Below are 24,788 nucleotides of genomic sequence, written 5' to 3'. Positions count from 1 at the left end.
AGTCAATCACCCATAACTCAAATGACAGCAGATACCAAAAGGGTGATTTACAGTCCAGGTGTTTGTTCCAACAAAACATATGGTGCCAAAAGATCTGTTTTGATTATTTGTTCCTGATTTGTACCCTGCGTGTTGAATTCTGTGGTGTTCCCGATCACTAGATACTGTGCTTCGCCTCAATGCTCTTTGTTTAATCGGATAGGAAAGTCGAAAGTGCATCATGGATAAACCTTAATGCAATAAATGATACTGTAGTTTATTGTTGTTGCTCAAACATAGTGTTAATGTGTCTTTGGATACAGAAAATGTGACTTTTTTTAAGTCTTGATACTTCAGCAGGGTTAGAAACTAACAGCATTGTGAAACTTGCTAGTCCTGATGTGAAGTGCCTACATTGGAATCAACAACAGTGGGGTCCCTAAAAATAATAGGCTTGAATCTTATTTTCCAAAAAGTTAAACAGTTGACTGAATGTATTGTTATTATGTTTTAAGCAACATATTACGATAATGTTCATTGTGGTAATTTCTTGTTAGTTTTAAAATGTTTAGTAAAACGTGACCCATTTTTTTGATCTTGCGTTGGTACAATGGGCCCCCCTTTTTTCTTTTTCATTTGTGGTGGGGGGGGGTCGCAACCCAGTATAAATCTTCACCTACACTTCAAAGATGCAACATGTTTCAGTAAATTCAAACACCCAATAAACTTTGCATCCTGCGCAGGGTAGAACACAAACATAAAATGTCATTAAGTGGGCTTGGCATTGCATGGGAGATGAAGGGAGGTTTTTCTGGGTGACTGTTTTGAGTGACGCTTTTGTAAGCATTGTGAATGCTTATGCACCACTGCTACGTCCTGTTAGAAAATGTACTTTTCCTGCATTTATTTTATTTTTTATTTTTTTAAACGCGCAAGACTGAACGTGAGAGTATATCTGTACATGTGTTTTAAGAGGACTACTGAGGCACAGACATCAACTAGTCCTCATCAGATTTAATTCACCCTGTGTGAGCGTGAGTTTCTAACCCTGCTTCATTAGTTATTTATGTTTTGTTTTTTTTGCTTTTTCTGTTCTTCCACATTATCTACAGATTCAGTATCAGTGCTGTGTTTTTTAGGCGAATTATTATTTTTTTTTCAGTCTGTCAACACCAGGGGGTTAATGAAGTTGCCACTGAGAAGTCCTTTGTTTTCTCAGACAGCATTTTCTCTAGGGCAGCCTCAAATTGAGAGCAAATGTGGATTATTATTTGTTTATTTAGCAGACGCCTTTATCCAAGGCGACTTACAGAGACTAGGGTGTGTGAACTATGCATCAGCTGCAGAGTCACTTACAATTACGTCTCACCCGAAAGACGGAGCACAAGGAGGTTAAGTGACTTGCTCAGGGTCACACAATGAGTCAGTGGCTGAGGTGGAATTTGAACCGGGGACCTCCTGGTTACAAGGCCATTTCTTTAACCACTGGACCACACAGCCTCCTATTACATTACTCTGCATAAATTATGCTGGAGATATGTTTATATTATCACAGTAACAGCATCCCAACATAAGCTTGTGGTCGTTGTTGCTAGGCTCCTATCTCAAACATTTTCTTGCATTGATACAGTACATGCTAAACTGATTCACTTCCCTCTATATATTGGGTGCTAAATCTTATTAATGTGTTGCTCCACGTGGTACATTGCAAGAGGACAATGTGTAATTTAGGACAAACTCAAAGGGCATGCTAAAACAAACTTCTCACAAAGGATAGATCATTTAAATTTGTATCTAATGTACAGGATATTTACAGCTTCAGGTTTTCTTTGTCAAAGCTGTCTAAATTACGTAGTCTACAGTAATCTATTAAACGTCTCTCTGCTTTATCAGTGTTTCTGACTACTACTAATGACGCCTTCATCTTTTAAATTAATGAGTTTTGATTCATGCCCAAACGATTGCATTGGGAGATGTTGTCTTTTTGTACTCAAATATTTTAATGTTAATTTAGAAAAGGCATGTCATGCTCATTGGATTGAGAAAAGATTGTACTTGGCATAAAATGCATGCAACTTTGTGCATTTTTGTTAAACATTTATTTTATCACTAATGATGTGTATGGGGGAAAAAAAATGTAATCATCTAAACAGTTGGCACATCTAATATTAGTATTCCTTTAAGATGAATTGGCTTGTTACACAATTTCAGTGGCTGTCACTTTCTGTATCTCAGTCATTTTTAATTTGTATGTATTTCAAAATTCAAAATGCCTATATGCTTGGGCTTGGGAGATCAATTTTTCATACAGTTTGAAATTGGTACATATAAATGTTTCAGTATAGAGTGTGGGCTCATCTGGCATTGATGCAATCTACATCGACAAGGCATGATTCTAATTCCGTGACAGCTGATGTCCCATACGTGCAACACCGAGCTGTCTTATGGAAGGTTAACGCTGATGAACAAGATGTCTTAGAAGGTTTTAGATTCCAGTCCATAACCTCTATAGTCTCCTGGTCAAGATAATCCATGACAGTCCTAGCAGTATGACCACAGACATTATCTTGCATCAGAACACTGGGCCAGTTGTGCCAAAAATAGCTGTAAATTCGCCCTTTGGAAGCACAATAAGATCCAATGCAGATGTTCTCCAAAACTGCTCAATACAACGATGTTGAACTGAGCAAATCATTCTCCTCGGGCTGTCCATACTCGTTGAATATTAGTGGACAGGTGAGATCCTAATTCATGAGTGAACAAAACGGATGCCCAGCGATGGAGCTGGCAGCTGTGGTGATCAGGTCAGTAATCGGTGGTGGTGTGGGTCAGTGGAGGAGCTGTAGCTGGTCGTCTTGACCTCGGTCTGTTTCTCACAGTTTGGTCGCTGGTGACTCCAGTTGCTGTCCAGAAGTAGATATTAAAGAATTGTCGGGATGTTAACAATGAAACGAAAAATGACAGGTATGTCATTTAAACAGTTGTAGGAACACGTGGGGACGTGTAGCGCTATATTTTTCAGAACTTGCTCTTTTAGCTCGTGTGCAGTGGACTGTTGATCACTCGCTGCCATATTTTGTCTGTTGACCATTGCAAGGTGTGGTTGAGTTCCCACGAGGAAGTCTAGTGTGCATCACTGGTTTGATAATGTGTCCATAGTCTGGAAATGGAAGGTGGCACCACGAACCACCACCAAACAATGTTCTCACCAGAGTAGCCACTTGACAATTTATCAAATAAGGGGGCAGCCAGTGTAAGCACAAGCCATCTCAGTTTATTGAAGAACGTAAAAAGTCTACCTGGTGAATGCCTTAACACTTTTGATTTTCTTTTGCTGTATTGAAATGCTTGCACATTAGTGCAAGATGTACGTCCCACTAATTTGGGGTCACTTCCCTTTACTTGTGTTATGCACCCAACCTGATCCACCACTAGGTTAATATGAACTACTGTAAGTGCAGACAGAAAGGGGTAATTTTCTTGTGCTGGTTTGCTCTAATGTCATTGTGGCCTTGATTTAACATGTGGAATGACAATGTGTGCTTCTTTCCATAAGCACTTACGGACCTAGAATTGCAGTGGTGAAGGCAGAGCCTGTCATCTATTAATTCCAGTTCTTATCAAAAGGGGTTTAATTGAGGGGACAATATAATATATGTGGACATAATGTACAGTGGGCCTATGGTTTATATGTATAGAAGTCCATTACTTGTACAGTATAATCTGATGTGTATGTGCTACAACCATGTACTGTACCCCCAGCAGTATTTTATAATTTCAATTGTCAAACCTACATGTTTGGAACAAAACAAAATCAGGACTTCGTGGTCTTCAGTATAGTAAATCAGTAAATAATTAACTTAACTTCAGCTTTTAATAGATGACCTAGAAATAGTTTCCCGTGTGAGCAATGTTACTGCTATTTAGATGTTTTTCAGTAGTGGTGCTTGCTGACTTTGAACTTGCGAAATACAAGGTGCTGAACAGGAAGGAAATTATGTAGAAATATTTTAAACTGTGGTTAAGCTATAGGTGCTTTGGTTTCAGATAGTCAAAGATTGGATAGTCTTACCAGTATATATTCAATTGAAGCTGTAACAAGATATAGCAGGATACTATCATTTATTTACTATAATTTGTGTAAAGTTGCAAAGAGCTACATTTAAGAACTACTGACTGTTCTGTCAATACAAAAGCTCTGTACTGTACTGTGTAGTGTTGTTGGTGTGTGTGTGTTTTGGCCCATGTATTTATTCCCTGATAAGGATGCATACTGTTTTCATGTACGTAATTTCACACTTTAGAGTTTTACCCAAAGCATGGGTTATTGAGTATCAGAATTTGGGGATTGAAGAGCCTCCATTTCTCCATACTGTATGTCACTTTCATTTTTCATGGTGTAATGTACTGCACCTCCTTTTGTCACTGCAGTAGTTATGTGTTGAGATTCTTAAGCAATGATATCACACCATTGTGGTTAGTTGTGTTTTTAGTTCAAACAGCTTATGCATTTTAGTGTTGAAGTCTGCATCAAGGTGTTTAGTTTTGCCTCCTACCCTCCCCCCTCCCCCACATTGTCTATTTTGGTCAGTCATAGACTGCTGGAATAATTTATTCATATAGCGAGCTGTACTCCCAAGACTTGAACATTACATACTAACATGAGGAATATCCTGCTGTTTTAGTAATTGCAACATTGTGGATGTTCATTTTTCATAGTGAGATGATCCCTAGATTGTGCTGGTGCAGTTTGGTTTACTGCAGGTACAGTAAGTGTAGGTAAACATTATAGTCAAAATGGATGCCCTATTTTAGATACTGATAGAACTTTATCTTGTAGCTTTGTTAATTTTATTTTTTATTTATTTTTTTCACAAAGGAATTTAACTATTTGCCAAGAATAGTGTTCATATTAAGCTAATGATGTTGTAGCTCTACCAGTAAGACTGGTTTTATTTTAAAGAAGCTGACCTGTTTGTTCATTTCTGAGAAGTTGTCAGGGGCTTTCATGTTCAAGGATTTTCTGAATATGGATGGGTTGAGCTTGTTTGGTTTCGCAGGATGCTTCAAATGTAGTTCTTTAAGTTTGGGGCATATCTTTCCCTGTGATGGTTGGGGTCAAGTTTAATCATGATCAGATGACTTGGTTAAATTCAGACACCTAAATTGTATATTCGCTCAACAAAACAAACAAATCCATTATATTGGCACTTGCACCTGCTGTCTAAAGACTGTCAGTACATCTTTAAATAAAACAAGAAATTGTGAAGCAACTGGACCATAAATGAAAAAAATCCCAGAGCAATGAAATGATTGCATGTTTGTTTGAATGTGTAGTGATGAAGCCATTTCCATCCTGTTAATAGAGTGAATTTATAATCCGAGTGCATGGTTAATTACATTGTGCATCAGGAGGGTTTTTAAAGTAACAAACCACGCAGGAGATTGTATCAATGATTAGGCTAGAGTTATAATACTCGCATACTGAATGTACCTTCTGACTAAACATCAACTGTTCCTTTGTAGATATACTTATTATAAAGGGGGCAAAGACTACAGAGGCAGTGAAAGTCATTTTGATGTCCACTTTTTGAATAATGTTTGTTATGCAGCTTGAACTTGGCACCCTTCTGGTTTCAGATTTTAATCAATAAAGTGAATGCCTTGTAGCCTGGGAACCGACGTTAAGGACAGCGAATGTTCAATGATTGTATTGGGCTAAATCCTCAAGTTTTGGTTAAGTTCAGACTATTTTGTTGTACTGTAAACTCCAACCATATCTAAGACACCATTAACAATACATATTGTACTGCCCCCCCCCCCCCCCCCCCCCCGGTCAATTGTACTGGATTGCAAACTGTTGAATCCAAGATGCCATTTACCCCTAGGGTTGCTTTTATTTTTGTTCTGGTTTTATTTTAGCACATGAAAAGGTTATGACAAACACTGTAGGTTTGTTCCCTTTGGCCCCCCCGAGTCCTTATCTACTCTTCTCCAAAATACCTGTATATTTTTACTGGAGGTGTTATACACTTATAATTAACCTTTATAAGCCCAAATTAGAATTCCCTTTTAAAAGACTGGCACACATCTGATCTCAGTTATTCATCACAGTTACAGAAGCACAAAAGGAGTTCTTAAAAGGCTAAAAGCCCTTTTTCTAATGTAAATGACAGGGATTTCTGTTTGCTTTTGTAAAGGGAAGGTCTTCTGTACCAGAGCCCAACCTACAAGATTGCAAAAAGTAGTCTGCTCATTGTTAAATCTTGTGCAGCAGGCTACTCCTTGTTCACTTGGACAGAATAATTGCCTTGTGCATTTTTTTATCATGAGGTAATAAATTAACCCTTGAAAGGACTGTTTTATCATGAGTCCTTGAACATTTAGAATGAACTCGGAGTGAGATGAAAGCTGCTTTTGTCGTACAATCCTTTTCGTTTGTACAAAATACGGTGCTCCCTTCATTTTAATTTACATTCGTCTAATTCTATATTTTCACTATTTAGGAGCAGATTCGTTTTTAAGGAGCCGGCAGTCGTTTACATTCCAGTTTGTTCCCCCAAATATTTTATTCCTCCCCCCTCATTCTTGCCACTCTAGAAGTTAGTTGATTCTTGAATAGTGCATTAATAACGTCTGATCCATATTTTTCTTCATTTGACCTCAATTAAACCTGTCTGCAGTATAAATAAATATTGTGCCACATGAGAATCAAATGTTTGAAGTCAGCCATAGTTCATTGATCTGAAGTAACTTTACTTTCTCAGTGTGTTGTAAACTGAGAACTGTCCCCCTCTTCAACTTGCACATCTCCAGTACAGTACACATTAAAAGATGTTTTACCTTTTATAAAACATTGTGCAATGTAATTCTATAGAAATTCTATAGTTTTACTTCCTAATTTATCTGAAAATACTGTTTAAGAGAAACATATATTGTGTGTGTGATGTACAGTATATATTTATACTATAGGTCTATATTAAACTAAAACGTCTTGGTGTATTGAAAATTAAAAACATTCTAGGGTCTTCTACCCTAGGATTACATTTTAATTGTTACAGCTTTTTAGAAAATACCATATAAAAAACTGATTACTGCACAACCTCCAGTTATCTTTATCACTGTTGCTTTTTGTTATCTTGTACTTTTTTTAAAAAAAAGTCTAGGGCTAAACTTAGAAGCTGCTTTCTACAGTACTTCACTCAAACTTTGTGCAGTTTACATTAAGTGTTTCTGCTGTACAATGGAAGTTTCACTTCCCTGCTTTTACAGGGCTTTTCAGTTCACCTGGTCTCAGGCTTGAAAGAGCATTCTTACTGTAGTACATTTGTAAAGAATGTAGTGTCCTAGAACATCTCACTTACAAAATTAACATTCCGTTCTTTCCACTATTAAATGGAACAGGGAGATCATTTTAGATGCTTGTAAACTAGAATGAATACATAAAGTAAGTCAGAATGGCACACTTAATCTCTTTGGATTTAGAAGAGGACAAAGGACAGACGTATTTCTGGGACAGATTAGGAATTGTAATTGAGGTATGTTATTGATAGACTTGGTCTGGTTCTTTGTACAAATAGAAATCTTTATCTCCGATATCTGTCACTCAGATCATGCCTGTGTTTAGGCACACAGGTCCCACAAACAATAACCAAAAATAAAAAAAAAATCTTCATTTCTACCTAAACCTGAAAGATACTTTTGAGACTTGGAAGCTGGTACTTGGACGCAGTTAATCTAGTAAATGGTATCCACTCTTCAAATCACTCTTGTGCAGGTTCATGTTTCAAACTCTCCTGTGTGCAAGGCATGGTGGCCTTGAATTTTCAGTCTATTGTACTGTAGATCTATAACGACATTTTTTTGCATTCAGGCCCATTTCAACTGGACTGGCACATTATCCAGCATAATAATCACAGCATCACAATTGGCACTAATTCTTATTGCTCCTGTGTAATGACGCTGTGTACTTCATACACCTGTATACTTCACATATTACCTCATATATGTATGTGTGTCTCTATATATATATATATATATATATATATATATATATATGACACACACACATGATTATATAATAAACTGTTTATATTCTCATTCACCTTTTGCTTATTTGAGTGATAATTGGAAAAACATGAAGGGAATAAGGTTCCTTCCCCAAACTGATTTTAATTCTGTGTTTTTTTTCTTTTTTTTCCCTTTCTTCCCAGATTCCTTTGTGCCAGTCTTGGATCTTTTTTCTGCCTCAAGCTGGACTCCAGGAAAGACGGGTCATAAATGACAAGGTACTGTAACTTCTCAGGCTTTTGACTGTTGTAATTTAGTTTCCATCAGTCACTGCTGTTTCTTTCTTAGAGGTTTCTGTTAGGCATATTTCTGTAGATTTGATGACAAAGGAAAAGTAAATTAGAATACAAATATGTACAATAAAGATAGTGCAAGAAGCCTAATTTTATATGGTGATTTAATACATGCTTGACAACATCTGGTAATGTATGACAATTACCATAGTACTGCTCAGTACATTATTCATTTATTAATGGATGTTATACAGAGGGCATTTCATTATTTATATATTGGTGGTTTCCATCATCTGTCACTGTGATATGTTAGAAACATTCATGTTTAACTAGTTTTAAAATATGTTCTGTATGATTTTCTTGCATTTATACATTTATCTAGTGGACTGCTTTTTCCTGCTTGCTTGCTTGCTAAGAATGGATAACTCTATTCTTTAGCCATGTCATACAGTACTTGCACTTCTACAGGGGCTGTAGGTTATGGTAATCTTCCTTCACATTAGTACTGTCTGTTTTCCATACAAATATCCATTGATTCAGAATAGGAAAAAAAAAAAACTCCCCCTTGGATGGATCATTTACTTATATAATGTCAGTAGGATTCGTTGGATAATTAATTAAAATAGCTCTGAGATGATCACTAGTCCTGCTGTTAAATATGAATTCTCATTGTTTCCATTGCTGCTGGTTGGTTTGCTAAAAGAATAACAATGTAAACGCACTAAGAAATATATTTGTGTACCGTACAGTTGAACTTCAATGCAGGACCCTGAACCTTTAACCACAAGTCATCCATTCCATTCATAGAAAGGTATTCAAATAGCACTTGTCTGTTCCACAATTCACTTGGATTGCTGAAGCTAAGCCAAAGTCTAATGGTTATAAATTGGCCAATGCTATGAGACCAGGCTAAAGCAGCATAAGTCACCTTAATCGTGATGGGATAATACCACAGAGAAGAGGATCATGCCTCGGTGGCAGATGGTGCTTGTCTGCCTGTGAGAAATGTATCCCATGCAAATGTATTGGTGGGAATAATATTGTAATTAGCATGTCTAGCACTCTGCAGCTGTTTAGAATGTCATTCAGTCGGGCTCCACATTTAGCAGAGCGAATGACGAGAGCTGCATTTTTTTTTTAACATTCGACTCTCCTCCCAGTTGTATTGTTGTCTCTTGACGTACATCTTCAGAGCGTATCTTTTTATACATTTCCTATTTCATATTGAGTCTCAACATTCATTCTCATTTAATGTCTATAATCAGACATGACTGATTTTTAAATGTCATCTGCAAGGTCATGTTATAGATTCAGTATGCATTTGTAATTTCAAGTGTTGGTTTTTTTTTTTTTTTTTTTGGGGGGGGGGAACAGCAATTATTTATTAACTAATTAAGGTTATTACAGGCCTTTTTAAATGCTTACGAATGCAATGCAAGCAATGGTGACACACTGCTTTTGTTCTAGTTGTAACGACCACGATTACCAGTTTCCTAACCATAGTGTTCAGTTCAGCAAGCCATCTGAGACCCCTAATTGAATAGGCTATCACTTTACCAGAGAGTGAAGCTTGTAATCCTGCTAATAAATAGTCTCATGGAGGAAGCTTTTCCACTGTGTCAGTCTTCCAGAATTTCACACTTCAATATTTCTGCCTGCATGCTGAGTTTTACAGTGACGTTTTTAGCACAACCTTTTAAAAAGATACTATCAAACTGAGCATTGTGATGAAACCAAACTACTTAGTGGATTTTATTTACTTGCACTTAAAACCAAAAAAAAACTATCAAATGTAATCCAACTGAGTAAGATTCAATTTATGGCCGTCTTCTAATGATTAACACATGAGCAACACACTGTGTCTCCTGTACTGTGCTTTGTGAGCACATTGAAACAGGTTGTTTACAATTTCACTGAGTTCAGTTGCATTTTTAGTTTGCTGCCCATGTTGCATGTTATGACTGGTGCAATGGCCTTATACAAGCTAAATACTGTATCGTAGATAGTAGTGTTCTGTTTCTGTTTAGGTGTCACCAGCTTCTCTCCAATTGCATATAGAACCTGAAATGATACAGCAGGCTTGCAAGGTTTCTAAAGGCATATTGTACTCAGTTATATTCATTATTACTGTGCTGAATAAACATACATCCTCCTAGGTCAGATATAGCCCAATATGTCCAGTCTGTACTGTATCTGTTTTTCAATTCTGGCAAACATACCTGCATATACTGTATTACTGATTTTAATACTCCATGTGGTACTATGGTGCATTTGAATCTTTTGGAACCTGTATAAACTTTATCAAAAAAAATGTTTCAAGTGTCAAGCATAGCTTTAATAAACTGTCAATCAAAGATCAATATCTAAGTGAACACTTGCAACAGCTCTCCCTAGAATAAAGTACCTTGCTGTCAGTGGCAGACACTTTTTAAACAGGTGGCTGTATAGATTTTAAACTTCTAATACATTTTGTAAGGTAATGTAAGCTATTGTGCCAGTTGCCTTGCTCACTGTTCCCAGTAAGATACCTAGGGGTGGGGTTCTTTTCAGAGATTAGCAAGAAACTTAAAGCCACTGTTAGCTTAAGAATGAAATGTGGTTCTGTCACAGTATACAAACGTCATTGTTGATGCCATAGTAACAAGAGCATTGTATTTTACATCCAGCTGTTCATATGCAAGCATGTTACACGTGAAACATAGTGTGACTGGAGTAAGTATGCAAGTATCTCTGCTACCAGAAGATAAGAAAATACATTAAAACATCAACAATGTAAAGATACCAATAATGTTTTCGTGTTGGTTCAGAATTGATGAATGAATACTTTCTGTAGAGTGCACTGCAAATTCATTTCAGTCCTGTATCCCCGAACTTTAATGAAGTTGATTAGAGCTGCTTGGTGGTTACAGTAAAAGAAATTAATTATTTTAAAGATGTCTTCAGTTAGCATCTAATATTGTAAATCGCATGGCAGAAATTCAAAAAAAAAAAATAAAACACCGCCCACATACCTGGTAACTTTTGTAAAATGGGTCACCCTGTTAACGTCACTCTTCCTTTTTAATTGATGAACTTGATGCTAGTTTCTCCGAAAGAAAATATTACCAAAATCACTACAAAAACAGTTTCTCTGGCTGCATTGTTGTTTTTAATGGTCTTAATTTAAAAGAAAAGCTGAAGTAAAGATAACAGATCTTTTTTTATTCCTTGACAGGTTCTAAGCATGCATCTAAAAGGAAGACTGTTTTGAATTACTAATGGTGACCTAAATTCAATGTAAGAAAGCTGATCATTCTGTCTAGTACTCAAATAGGAGAAAAGGTAGTTTTCGTTTTCAGTGCCCATTTAAATTTCTCGAAGATGGTGCAAGTCAGCAGTTTCGTGATTTGCAGTCTATGTAGTAGAAACTAGGTTAACAGCCCATCAACAACCATCTGATTTTTAAAGATAAATTTCAGTCTTGGATTGAAGCCAGTTACCGCGAGGTGAAATGCTTTATATCCCCAAGCCAAAGCACTGAGCAAACTCCTCCCCCTACCCCTCTGTGGTGTTTATTGATACGCTTGGTTAACGGGAGAAGAGAAAAGCAGAAGGCTATGGTAGTCAGTCAGTATGGGAGAGCCATGCGCCTCGTTAATTACTCTTCAGTAATTCTGAATAAAGCAGACACTGCTGAGCACATGTTTTTTCTCCAAACAATATTGGTCGGCAGTAATGGCTCTCACAACTGATGACATTGATGGCAAGATAAATAAGTGATGCAATGATGAAATAAAAATATTTTCCTGCCTGTTTGTCTATGGCTGTGTTGGTGTTAGAGATTTAGACATTCTCCAGGCTATAAATACTTCTGGTTGCATGCATTAACTGGTGTGAGAGGTGGACACATTGTTGAATTGAGGGGTGGTGTTAGCAGTATAATGAGCCACCACATTGACATGTTGGGTCAATTTAGTGTCTAAGAGGAGAACTTTCACTGTAAAGCTGACATGGAAAAATAAATACAATTTCAAGCGTGTCTGTTTATTTATATTTTATTTACATCCTGAGCATTAACATGTATTTTTCCAAGCAATGACTTTTTTGATAAGCTTTTCTCTCTATCAGTTAATTTTATTCAGTGTTTCTATTCCTTTGTATTTGTTCACTTGTTCCTTGGTGGGTCATGTGTTGGTATATTCGTCATTTAATCCAAAATTATTATATTAATTTTCTTTATCATTGAACAATACGGAGCATCTGTATTTTAAAACAATCTGTCCTGTGGCAGTGAAATTAGGACCATTCAGCACATTGATGTTTTCTGTGATGCACACTATATTTCTGAAGGTTTAATGTGATATAAAACTCATTTGAAAAAAGCTTTCACTATATACTTATAGAAAACACAATTTTGTTATTGTTGTTTATTGGTATTTATTGTATGATGAGATGTCCTTTTTAGGAGGAGGGGGGTGGGGCGGTTACTGTTTGCTCTCAATTTTTGGAACCCATGCACTGGTTTGTACAGTACATTTACAGTAAGTGATATCTGTTCTACTGAAGTTGCGGACATTTCAGGGCATTTGGATTTTTTTTTTTTTCATTTGTTTCTAAAAATTTCTACAGTTCTGTCATTGCAAGCAGCAGGAGTGGGGGATGGGAGGATACAATTCCTCCGGTCGGCTGCTTGTATTGCTGGCTGAGTTTGAAGATTTCAGCGTGAGGCCATGTACTGTACAAATCCAATGGCTGTACTTTAACTGTGGTATGCTACAGTACGTTTTAAATTGGTACAGTTGTTTCTGTTAACCAATTTCTGTGCATTTGCCTAGTAGGATTTAAACAGAGTTGGCTTGCAGTTCTTCCTGTACAGTAGATGTTGGCACTTAGTATTACATGGGTTTACATTTTAATAACTCTGTAAGAAACAATGGATTAGTTTGAAATCACACAAGTGGGCTGTGCCATGTAAGTGCATCCAGTAACATGTTTGTAAGGCCACTTCCATGTATTTATTTGTGTAATTGCATGGTATCCCTGCCTTGTGATTTAAATAGCTACCCAGTTATCTGAATAGGGTTCTCTCTGTTTTCAGCAGAGGAGATTCTATTTCAGCATCTTGCTGACAGTCATGTTTACCACATCATAGACTGCAACTTTATTCCACAGAATATCATTAAAAAAATATTGGTATGCAAATATGCATTTGAAAATGGAATAAAAACAAAATGCTTTGATTTTAATGACTGGCTGTGATTCATACAAGTTTACAGTGCTTTTATGAAAGTTTTATTCCATGCAGATGTTTGGGATCTCTTAGTTAAGTATGGATGGGTTTTAATATTATTATTATTGATGTATTATATACTCTATAGTACTAGTAATAGTTTTCTGCCTAAAAGAAAAATGGTTGGCAGCTTCTGCTCTAACTGCATCCTATACTGTACTTGTACTTGGCAACGCTTGGAGATTTGTTTGAGAATGGATTGTTTTTAACAGACTGCTTTTATTTGGCTCCATAGAGCTTGACAACCCCAAAATAGTCTCTGATTTTGGTTGAAACACAAAAGCATGTTTTTTGTAAACTTGTTTTAAATGAATTCATCTTTCAGTTTTTGGGTTTTTTTGTAAGTTAAGTTTGTTATACAAAGCACGGAACCCATTGTGTTTCCATTAAATCATCTCCGTTATAAATAACGATGTATGCTGGTATTGGTATAACAACAGATGTTAAATACTGTTTCTGTTGGCATGCAGGGTTGCATAATAGGAATGTAAGCTATTCTTTTTCAATTGGGGAAGATTGCTGGGAGAACCCTTCAAATCTGTAATGGCTGACTGGAGTGAGAGAATTACATCACATGAGCTCCCTGGGACTAGCTTGCAACAGAGCAAGAGTTAAGCTGGTGGTTACAGTAAAAGAAATGCATTATTTTAAAGATGTCTTTAGTTAGCACCTAATATTCTAAATTGCATGGCAGAAATCAACCAATCGCAGTGAAGCCACAATTCCAGTACATCTTATCCTGTGTACAGATGTCATCATGTGCATATAGCACCACACCTAATTCCATGCTAAAGTAATGACTGAATTCCACCACCTGAATGTAAACCAGTGACTTTGAAGTGTGGTTTAAACCTAGTAGTGCAAAGGTGCTTGATAGATTACCCTGCATTTGCAGCTGTACAAAAAAAAGCTAAATCAATACGCACTTCATAATGAATCGAGCTGCTGCAGAACTTTGAATTTAATTGTATTTTCCATTGCATAGTCATACACCTTATAAATATAAACTAAAAGGTCAGAGTGATTTATTATTGTGTTTTTACAGTTACTGGGATGCTGTAGTTACCGTGTTGGGGGAAGTGTTTTATATCACAAAGGTGGGATAGAATTGATATTTCTGGATCTCCTCCAGCTAATTATTCACAGAAGAGGAGGAACGTTTTTCATCTCTACTGCAATAAATAAGCATCTACTGATGTATAAGCATCCAGTACCTTCAAATATTGCATTCACTTCACTTGGCAAGTGGTCTATAATAATGATTTTAAAACGCCGTTCGGTACTTCTTTTCACTGCCCCTTACTTTTTCTATCATCTGATTTTGGGATCACTCAGAATGGCCCTTTTCCTGTGGTGTTTAGCTTTCTCACTTTAATGAATCAAATGTCTATACAGTAGTGAAGTTGTAATTGTAAATGGACTTGAATAGATGTGAACCAACATACAGTAGAGGGCTGCTCTGTAGTTTCGTACCATCAGTGGAGCACAGAGCTTATGCAAGGCCTTTTACTGGAAAAGGGTTCTTCTCAAGAGATCAATCGCTGCTGCCATGAGACATAAATAAACGGATAGGAATTGTACCTTTTTTATTTCGACTCTTTTCGAAATCTATTAATTCCCCCATTGTTTGTTTTCAGCAGTCCCGCTTAGTGTGTGGTGGGGGTGGGGGGGTGGAAGGGAAGGCCAACTTGTGGACTTGCCTAGCCTTTTCTTAAAAAAACAAAGCCCCATCATTTTAATACTTTACAGTCTGCTGGAGAAACGTGTTCTCTGCACTCCATTGTGAGCGGAGTGGGAGCTGTTGGCCCGAAATGGCCCATTAGCTCTTTAGTTTGCTCATGTTGTAAATTCCTTGGGGTCAGATCAAGCGGCATTCTGACAGTCAGGCACAGACTATAAAAGAGGCCAGCGATGCATTCTTCAACCTCCTCTTCCCATAAATAACTTGCATTTTTTTATTATTGTATTTTATTTTCCTCAAAAGAGCCATTTTTCATTCTTAAGAGTTTCCACAAACAGTTGATTTGGTACTGTAGTGCTGAGCTGGTGACGTCTCTAACTGGACACAGCAGACGTAAGTATAACATTAAATGAATTGCAAATTGAAGTTATCCATATGGTGAACTCTTTAGTAACCATGGATTAGCAAATTAGTTGATTTGTTGTCTCGTCTTTGCTTATATATGATGTATTAATGTATATAAAGATTTGAATTGTATGGGTTACTGCCAGTTGCAACTGTCTGCCTTCAGAACTGTTTTGATTTTTAGGTTAGGCCAAAGTTGCCTTTCCCTGGTTGCCAAAGTTCCCTTTTTCTTTCTTTTTTATAATGAAATCCTTGGGTTACATGATTTGTTTTATTTCAGAAAATATTTCCTTTGTTTCTCCTTCAAAATAGGATATCTAGATTAAGATACAGCTTGTCTCCTGCATTCAGTACATTCACTTTGAGCCTAGGACATACTTAAAGGAATGGCTGCTACAGTAGTGCATCAGTAGCCTTTTTCAATAAAAGGACAGGTTTGTCTACGGTAAGGGACACTGCTGCTGTACCCTTGAGCAAGGTACTTTACCTAGATTGCTCCAGTAAAAACCCAACTGTATAAATGGGTAACTGTATGTAAAAAAAATAAAAATAAAAATAATAATTGTAAGTCGCCCTGGATAAGGGCGTCTGCTAAGAAATAAATAATAATAATAATAATAAAGAGGTTCTGGGTTACAATGAGACAGTGTCAGGTTAAATTAGATTAGTGAGGCCTTGTACAGTGTGTTACCAGGAAGAAACTGAAGTACTGTAGTGTGCCGTATTTAAAATCTGCCCAAAGAAGTACACATTTGGCAGCAAAAACTGTTGTTTTTTTTGGGGGGGGGGGAGATTTGTTTATATATATTTCTATAAAAAAAAATCTGCTGACCACATTATTGCAGTAGGCTTTTAAAATTGGCCATAGTCATTGATCCAGATGTTTGCTAGAATATATGGATATCTCAATATTGGTTGACGTTAAGACGGGAAGATCCATTTCTAATCATGGGTTGTTAAAACTGCATTTTGACATTTATTTAGCTTTTCTTGGGAAGTCAAGAAACTGTAAATATTATTGTGAAGTGTCATTGTCTTGTATCAACATCAGAAATGAGTTTTGCATGGAGTCGAGTACATCGACACCTGGTGGGTGTTCAAATACAGTATGGTCGAATATCTGCGGGCCTAGGGGCTGTTACAGTAGGTCTGTAGATTTTGGACCATATTTATTATTATTTATTTCTTAGCAGACACCCTTATCCAGGGCGACTTACAATTGTTACAAGATATCACATTATACATTATTTCACATTATACAGAGATCACATTATTTTACATACAATTACCCATTTATACAGTTGGGTGTTTATTGGAGCAATCTAGGTAAAGTACCTTGCTCAAGGGTACAACAGCAGTGTCCCCCACTGGGGATTGAACCCACAACCCTCCGGTCAAGAGTCCAGAGCCCTAGCCACTACTCCACACTGCTGAACACCCTGTTGTGTGTTATTGCGCTTACACAATGTCACTCACCACCCACCCTGCTATGACTTTGCAGATTAAAGTGTGATACTGTAGGTAGAGCTTGATAAGTATCTCCTAAAAAGTATCTGCGTCTATATTATACATTTTGGCACTTCACTGAGAGATGTTTACTACTGTACCTTTACCATTGTTAACCCTCAGATTTTACCAGATGTTTTAAATACTGAATCCCTACATGGCTGTGGGATAAAGTATTGGCTGAATTCAACATTCAAGTTGTTGTGCACTGATTTATGGCCTAGTGAATATAAATGCTACATGTACCATGGATTGGTGTAATCTATTTCTAAAATTGCTTTGAAAATATACCAGTTGGTCATTTTTGTATACAGATGTTGCAATATTTAAATTGACACTTGTCAGCTATATCTGTCACCTAATTCATTTATTGCAGATTTAATATGCATTTGTGTTCCAATGAATCATTATTTGCCATGCTTACTAACTATTCCAACAAACATTGCATAAGACTTCTCAAGGCAAGATAGTGGTAAAGCATTTTTGCCCATCAAGTGAAGCCTTGAAGTGCTTTTCCAACACTAGTCATTTCTGCCAAGCAGTTTTTGCTAGAACAGTTAGCTAGCATTGCAGTGCTCTATGCAGAAATAAAAAGAGAGCACACTCCTACTGTAATTTAACAGGAGATAAGAAAATATGTTAGGAAAATGTAGATAAAGTATACCTTTTAAGATTCCACAGAATAAAAACAAGCATTTACCCTTTTAATTCGTCCAACATGGCCAAGAGAACTCTTACCAATGAATATTTTCTTTTGTATCAAGTTCTAGTATATTAAGTAGCTCAATGAATATGATCCTTTTTGTATAGGAAGCCTTACTAGGTTTACTGTACATTGTGCAGGTGCTTTTAGATTATCAGGGGATGCAATGGGAATGTTTCAATACCATTTTAACAGTCGTCTGTAGTGTGGTTTTTACACGCCTGTCTGAACCACACGCTACTTTTTTTTCTTTCTTGACAACATACAGTAGGAAGTGTACTGTGTGAAGCAAACATTCCAACCATCTTCACTGACGTATGGCCTGCACATTAATCTGAGACTTGATTTCATGTATGTGCAGTGATGCATTTCTCGGTTGATTTTAAAATATTTCATCTGAATGGAGTCTTCCTACAGGCTCTTAAAGCATGGGCCAGCATTTCCTCATGGGGATGTCACTTTCCACACTGAGAAGAAACAGTCATCACTAGTATATTGATCTGTGGTGCAAAGTTAAGATTGATAAATGGGGTATTTTTAAAGTTGCAGTGTTGCCCAATCAAGTGTAATTGTACACCAAAATCATTGCAAGGTTCATGACTGTTTATTCTTCTGGTCATCGTTAGAAAACATACCTTGTTGACCAACGTGAGGTTTTTTTCCATTCTTTTAAAGTAGCTTCCATCCCTTGAAACATGCTTGCTGCACTTGAAGATTGACAACATATTTACGCTTTGATTTCCCCCAACCCCTCCACTCCTTCCCTTTTTAAATAGACAAAACTGAGCTTGGATATGTTGTTCGGAACTGCTGCATGCTCTACTAAGCATGTTTTGATCTGCCTTACAAAGTGGTTAGCAGATATCATGGGAGCCAGTATCCTTGTAATTAAAACTGCCTTGCGGAATGTAAAACTGGTGGATCTGCAATAATGTATTAAACTGACACCTTGTATTTCAGGTTATTCTCCTTTTTATTTATTTCAATATTTCCTGCAATGTGTTGACTGTTTTATAGTCTTGGACTTCATTACTATATCACATATCATAATTTGACCCATACTCACACCTGTGCCACAAAGGTAATTCATTTATAATGATGCGTTTTCCTTTAATGGCAGACTTAATATTGTATTGTGCAAGTGAAACTGAGTTCTGGTTGCAAGACCCTGTAAGCTAAAAAGTCACCAGCCTTCTAATCTAACAAAGGATTTCCTGTTTGTGGTCAAGCGAATACAGGTTATCATTACTGGTATATTGTGTCTTATTTTCTCAACACTCATTTTGTAGGTTTAAGTCTGATGAACAGTAGCATGTTTAAGAGGTTACTGCATATGTGCGTTGACGTGGACTGTATACTAAGTTCTGTTTTGCAGCTGTGGAGGCAGTTGTGTTTTTTTATTTTTTATGTAACAACATTAAATCTCTGGGGGAGGGGAGGATTTAATGCTCTAAAAATACAATCAATCAATAGTCTTACTGTAATCGTGTATTTTAAAAATAGCTCTTTTAAATTGGCCTATGTGACCCTATTTTCATTGTTGTAAAGCAGCTCATGAAATTAGCTTGAAGCGTTTTGATATTGTAAATAGAATGAGAGAAACAACTGAGTCAAGTTGAAAGAGAAAATAACATGCTGCAAGTTATGGAGTCACATTTTAATACAGCTGTTTACAATGATGGATGCTCGTTTTAGAAACAATACATCTCTTGGCTTAATATAATCAACTTTGTCTCCATAAACAAAAGTGAATGCTCAAGGATGAAATTCCCATGTTTTTATTTACATAATTATTTGGTTTTGTTGGGGGAGTGAAATATACACAATCCTCTATCTGCTGCTGTTCTAAAATACCTTTACAGTGCTGTGTGCTCTGATAGTCCTGTACAATGTCCCTTGCAGCAAGTCAAAATATTTAATAGAAAAATAATGTATTGCCTCCATTATTTGATCTGTATTTTAAAGACCTTTACCTTTTTGTTTTATTGCATTTCAGTAATACATGTCTGTTGTCAACCAGATGCAAATATTATGAAAATGCAATTTGAGTTGTCATAGTGCATTGTATAAACAGGACCGGACCCAGTGGCTTTGAGTGAAACCATAGCATCTGTCTAGAAGTTTGCAGTACATGGGGGACGGCTCATTTAAATTGTTTATCATGTACACACAAGAATACTTTCGAGCTGTTGTCTTCCATGTAGAAAATTGGAAATAGCCACTTGCTGTGTTGGTTTCTACATTTTAAAACACTTAGTTTTACCAAGTGGATTTCAAGGGTTATGAAGAAGAATGTAGGCTACAGTACATTTAACACCTGAGTAACTGACAGCAGATAAAAGCCACTTCACTATAGAAATATTACTGTACAAGAGGCTTATTTTACTACTGGAGGCTTGTTTCATTTTATGGTGGAATATGCAGTGGAATGTGTCTGAAATAGGTTGACCGCTTTTAATTTATTGTGGTTTACAGTAATAAAGCTGTGTGAAATGTCAGTTGTCCAGGGAATACAAAATTGAGTACGGTACTTTTCTCTGCTAATGAAAACCACTTGAGAATTGTAAATTTGTTTTCAGGGCCTTCCTTTCAGCTTGTAGCAGAGATAACCTTTTATAGATAAGCATCCTGAATGAATCTGATCTTTTGTGAACCTGCAGTAGAAGACCCTGTAGATCTGTAAACCCGAAGACAAAAATGTACTGTATCAGTTGGTGCAACTCAGGCTAAGCTACAGTACAAGCTTGTGTCCAGTGACATGGATCCTTCCGCTACTCCACCCCCTTTCCCCTTGAAAGTACATTTCTTTCTGCCAGGCAGTGAAGCAGTAAAACCCAGTCATGGATCAATAACCCTAACCAGCTCTTGTTCAGTCAGTACTGTACAGGATGTTCTAGGAAATAACCCAAGTGTCCTCTGGGACATCCTCTTTTTTGATATTTTTTATTATTTCACTTTTTTTTTTGTTCCAGATTGAAGATACAGAGCCCACTGTGCTGCGGGCACTCATGGACTGTAATACTGTGTAAACACCTCTACACCCTGTATTATGCATTCTTTTGTGTCATTCTCTGTAGCTGCTTAATAACAGACTCACAAAGGTCTCCATTCAAAATATACAGCCTCACTGTGACCTACCAGGCACACTGACTGGCAAAGTAATATAACACTGGTCTAAGCTCCATCCTGTTAAGTTTTAAAAAAAATAAATAAATAAAAGCTGAGCTTTTTTTATATGATTTTGTGAAACTGACATTTCCAGCACTTGGTAAGTGCCCCCCCCCCCCCACCCCCTGAACTGTAAATAATACAGTAATGTTCCATGTCACGCAAAAAAAATAGCCCCGCTGCATATGTGAACCCCTGTGCTATTCTTTATTTGTAATGTTTCTTTCAAGTATTAATATACGTCAGCTCCCCCAACATGTGACACCTTATTTGAAGGGGGCACAGCGTTGGCCGCAGCACTTCATTCGATTGAAAACACTAAAGAAAACAGACCCAGAACGCAAAGTACTGTGAGCAGCTTTAATATTTATGAAAAAAGAGCATGGGTTCCAGTCATACATAAAGAATGTATTCTTGTAGGCGGCTTTGTTTCTTTTGTTGGTTTTTTCAATTTTATCTTTGGAAAGGCCTTGTTTTAAATGTTATTTTTGTATTAATTTTGTAAAGGCAGCACATTGTACTTATGAATGTAGTGCTTTTTCCTTGTTCTTTTACATATGCAGAACTTAAAATGAAACGCATTGTATCGCTGGCAACCTGCAAAAGCTCAGGGGTATGGGAGGCAGCGGGCTTCAGCGAGGACCTGCTATCGCAGATGGCAGACTGTTTGTACAGTATCTAGAATGACAAACTGCAATCTGAAATCATCTGCTGTGTTTCTGTGGAGAACTGGGATTAAAACAGAATTAAACAAAATAGTTTTTCGGACACTGAAGTAGAATGTCCTTAAATTGTGCTCTGAAGCATTTAATTTTTTCCTGCCAGGAATAACATTCAGATTTCTAAGCCCGTACGGTTTCAATAACTTTGAAGGGAGAGTGTGTGACACCATTGCTCCGGTTCTGTTTTGGTGTTTGTGGTGGGTTCTGACTGAGCTGTTTTTGGTAGCTCTGTTTGCATAGTATCTCTGCTCTGTGTTGACATCTACAGTAATCCAAGCTAAACAAACCTAGAGAATAGGGAACAAAGCCAGGACAAATAAAGAATTAGTGGGGGGGAGGGAAAGATACTTGTCACTCTTAATTCAGTGCAGAAGCAATAGTGCCTTGAAGTGTGGGTGTGGGTGTGGGTGTGTGTTTGAGTCTATTGCATGGTTATCCCTTAAAAAAAACAACTTTGTGTTTTCATATGTTGTGACAGTGTTCATTCAGATACAAGAACAAGCAATGCTGAGATTGGATGTCACTTCAGTGGATGTTTTGTAATGTTGGGGCTGTTATCCTGTCGCATTTTTATTTGATTTGTTATACATGACATCTAAAACCTGCATAAACATGTTTAACTTGTTGGGAAGCAGCGATACAGAACTGTATGCCTAAATTCTACAGTATAATGAAGAAAAATGTTGGAAATGTATAGGCTAGGGATGGGATGAATACAACGGTTCAGATTAATTTTTATTTAGGTCTCAATGAACCGATACATTTCAATTGAAAGCCGGTTAAACTTTTAAACGACACAGTTAGGTTGTTCTGTGTGTATAATCTCCAAAGTGCTTTCAATTAAAAACAAATTGTCACCTTTTCAAATTAAATGTTGATTACTTTTTTTTAAAAAAACTCTACATGAAGACGTTACACACTGTTGTTAAGCTTATGTGTTTTATAATGTGGATCTGCATCGGCCACGCGAAATTCACCTGTCTACAAATTAAAAGGTAACAATTTATTTATTATTTATTTTTAATTTAGTCGTTGCCAATTTATTTTTATTATTTTCTCCCAATTTGGAATGGCCAATTATTTTTAGGCTCCGTTCACCGCTACCACCCCTGCGCTGACTCGGGAGGGCGAAGACGAACACACGCTCTCCTCCGAAGCGTTTGCCGTCAGCCGACCGCTTTTTTTTTGTTTATAATTTAAAGCACTTTGGAGATTATACACACAGCACAACCTAATTGTGTGATTTAAAAGTTTAACCATCTTTCAATTGAAATGTGTCATTAAGTGAGACCTTAAAGGACAATTATTCGGAAATGTGGTATTCGTCCCATCCCTAGTGTAGGCCACCATTTTATAATTCTATGCACAGCCACTGATACACAGTAGTAATCCCACTGGTATTGGTCTTAGTAAAAACTTTTTAGGTGCTCTCTATTTGCAAAACCCATGTTCATGTACATCTCAGGAAATGGCATTGAGCTTCAGAAGTTATTCCGGATATGTCCCTATCGATGGAGCTTGCATTACAGACAGTATAGTGTGTCTGGTCCTCCAAATGTAAACAACAAAGTCACGTGGCCACAGTGCTTTGCAGTATCTTTTTGACTGGGTAGGTACTGTACCGGGTCTCTACCAGATTTAACTGATTATGCAAATGTACTTTTCTTTTCTCACTATTGCAGTAGTTTCATATGGCATTGTGCCACAGATCTGCTGTTGGTAAACCATTTAATACCAATACGGTATGAATCAAATCAGTGACTTAAGTTAAATAGGTTTTAAAAAGTGAACTACGTGACATTTTTAGGGACTGAAAAAAGGTTTCCAAATACTGTAGCTTTTGACACCCTGGTCGAAGATGATAAATTTCGATCACTTTTATATATAATGTACTATTTCTACTTCTGTATTTCTTACCTGTAACCAATATAGTAGGTTACAACAATACTTCAAACTTTAACAGTTTTTTTCACACTTGGACTACTTTACCTAAAATAACATCAGTTACAAGATTAGTGATAGTCGGGATTGGTGAAACCAGCCGTACATTAAAAAACTTTAAATGGATTTAAGAGGAAAGTATTTGATTGTATAGCTGGGTGTTTATCTTCAGATATGATGGGGGAATTCCATCGCTCTTCTTGTTGGCTCTGGAACTGAACTGCAGTAATGCATATTCTGCTAGTGTGTACTGTACAATATACTATACTGTAGGTCCTGCTTGAATCTCTCACTTGGGCCTTCCTGGAGAAACATTTTAAATTGTAAAACGTTTTACTATAAATGGGTTTTATTTCCTAAACCCTAAGATAATATTAAAAATACTACTACTGTATACAGTACAATGCATATAACACTGCATTGAGGGCTCCTTGGTTCAGTGGTTGTGTGAGACCACACAGCTGTATTTCATGCTTCCCTGCCTCTGGCTTAGAATACTATATTGTTGATTTTATCTACCTCGGGTAACGCACTCGCATTGGGCCACTCCATCCATTATCGTGAGCGATCGCCATTTTATTATTATTATTATTATTATTTGTTTATTTAGCTGACGCATTTATCCAAGGCGACTTACAAAGACTAGGGTGTGTGAACTATGCATTAGCTGCAGAGTCACTTACAACTACATCTCACCCGAAAGACGGAGCACAAGGAGGTTAAGTGACTTGCTCAGGGTCATGCAGTGAGTCAGTGGCTGGGGTGGGATTTGAACCGGGACCTCCTGGTTACAAGCCCTTTTCTTTAACCACTGGACCACACAGCCTCCTTCCTGAAGTCACAAGCACATCATTCCTATTTCAAGTCCCAGGGCATAAAATTGATCACCATGTGCTTTTTTTGTGTTCATATTACAAACAAAACATTTTTGTTTATCATTTTTGCCATGATAAAGTGATAGTGTGCTTTATCACAGATTCCAGCTAGTCACTTCTATTGCAGAAAGATTAATTTTGTATTTCCTGCTACATTGCCTTAAGTTAGTATTCAGCGGTTCTCCATCTCCACAGGGACAGTTATGCAGCATATCTCCTGAAATGGCCTGACTTCA

The 24,788-nt window shown here is 37.0% G+C and overlaps 1 protein-coding gene across 1 annotated transcript in view; it reads left to right on the top strand.

Moving 5' to 3' along the window:
• Positions 1–24,788, top strand: part of LOC117403602 (erbin-like) — a 90,184-nt gene that overhangs the window by 8,745 nt on the left and 56,651 nt on the right. The window contains exon 2 of the mRNA XM_059006594.1: positions 8,193–8,267. The gene's annotated coding sequence lies outside the window, so the exon portion shown is untranslated. The remainder of the gene's footprint in view (positions 1–8,192; positions 8,268–24,788) is intronic.

The sequence above is a fragment of the Acipenser ruthenus genome, chromosome 2 (genome assembly GCF_902713425.1).
Source record: "Acipenser ruthenus chromosome 2, fAciRut3.2 maternal haplotype, whole genome shotgun sequence".
In the NCBI taxonomy this organism is placed as follows: domain Eukaryota; kingdom Metazoa; phylum Chordata; class Actinopteri; order Acipenseriformes; family Acipenseridae; genus Acipenser; species Acipenser ruthenus.
Note: the sequence above shows the minus strand (reverse complement) of the source record. Positions and strands in the feature narration are given on the sequence as shown.